This window comes from Numenius arquata, chromosome 10 (assembly GCF_964106895.1).
Source record: "Numenius arquata chromosome 10, bNumArq3.hap1.1, whole genome shotgun sequence".
NCBI classification, from domain to species: Eukaryota; Metazoa; Chordata; class Aves; order Charadriiformes; family Scolopacidae; genus Numenius; species Numenius arquata.
In genome coordinates, this window is record NC_133585.1 from 45,143,439 (window position 1) to 45,145,390 (window position 1,952).

A 1,952-nucleotide genomic window follows, 5' to 3' on the forward strand; every position below is an offset into this window, starting at 1 on the left:
AATGAGAAAATAACACTGGGACCAACAAGAAAGGTTTGTTGCTTGAAACTGAACTGGCAGCCAAAAAGCCTACATTGTTTAAGAATGAGCAACTCCCGTGCTGCATAACACCCTGAATGTCTGTGTAATAGTTGGTGACTCTTTTCTTTAATGAGTTGTCATCTCTGTGAGAGAGGGAAGACACATGCGTTTTGATAAACTAGTATCTACCCGGGCTGGATGCCTGCTTTGTGCGCAGCAAAGCAAAGGTGGGGACTTGCTTTGGCAATAACTTCCGCTTTTTGGATGGTCTCGTATGTTGTGTTGTGTCAGAGTTGGATGTATCTGTCCACCTTTTCTTTAGGGTCTGGACATGACCCCTTTCCTCTACTGGGACCTCATTGGAACAAGCATGAGCAAGAAGTTTCAGCTGACTTCCACACTTTTTTGATGACTGAGGCAAAGCAGAATAATGTGGTAGTGTAGGTATCCTGTTGATATATGCTGCACTTTGTAGTCCTGCTGCTATTGCAATAAAAAGTTTAGCCTTGGGTTTTTCAAAATGGGAATTAAGAAGCGTATTTTTTTTAATTGGGAGATACGCAGTAATTATATGTTTGAAGCGTGTGCATTTTTGACTTACTGAAACAGTGTTTACTACTTCTGCTGTTCCACGTTGTGTTCTTAAATGAGTTTTATTGAAACAATTTGCAGTGCTTGATGTTCATAATACTGGAGAAAAGGCGGTGACTTTTACAGACTTTCTTTTTTTGACAGGACTGCAATGCTTTTACAAAGGGATAAGTAAAGTACCTCTGACTAGTTATTGAGACACTTAACGTGAACACACTGCAGAAGAATTAAAAACAATCATGCTCAACACGACAAGGTTTCTCGACAGGCAGAAAAGTTGATTGTAGTTTTTATTTAAAATGAGCTGTAATAAAACAAAAACGAGTTGTTCTTTTGCTAGCACTACACTTTTTAGTGGGACTAAATAGAAATGGGTCTTTTTTTGGTTTAGGCAATAAATTACCTACTATGTAACACACACATGTAACACAGTGTAAAACATTGTGTTTTCTCTGCCTCTCTTGGCAATGTCTTTTTTATTTAACTCCTGATCCTTCAGTATGTGTCAGAGCTTCCCTTAAACAACGAGGACACTTTCAGTGCTGGCCGAAGGAAGTTTCATGCTTGTGAGAAACGTGTGAGATGGTTTATTTAAATAAACCTCTCAACTTGGAAACCACATTTGTGATGTATTAGTACTGTGTGTTTTTCCAGTAATACCTAAAACATGCTGTAACTGAAAGGAATAGGACACATTACAGGAAAGAGGTGAGGGGTGGTTTTTTTCCTCCCTCTCATTCTCTACCATGTGCTTTTAAGAACAGCTTGAGCATACTCGATTTTATTGTTTTTCTATGTAAGCAAACACAGGATGTGTCTTTACCCAGGGTTTCTTGGTCTATGGAGTCAGGTAACTGCTGCCATCACTGACTTCGTCACTTTATCCTGGTCCTCCCTCATTAGGACTGTGTTTTTGAGAGTGAAACACTTCGCTGATCTTTGTGGACCGAGGATATTTGAAAGGCACTTGAGGAATACATAGCCACCACAACTTCATCTCAGATGGTATTAGAAAGCCTGACTTTGTTAGTTAAAAACAACCAGACTTTGTTGAACTAATTTACTTCTCACCTAGGTGTGCTATGTTTGTCTTTACAAGCCCAAAGAAATCTAATTAAACATTCCAGTTTAGGTATCCTTTAGGTAGGATTTGAAGTCCTCTAAACTTATTCTCTGTGTGGCTCTGCAGCAGGACAGGATGAATTAAGTTTCAGAGTGATGGGAGTGACTTTCTTGCACTTTCAGCAGTTTTCTTCAGCAAATACCAGTAGCCCTGGTCTCTCCCTTCTCCCAGCCTGCAGCAGCAGCTGGCACTGGCACCAGCATTGCGCAGCGGCTCT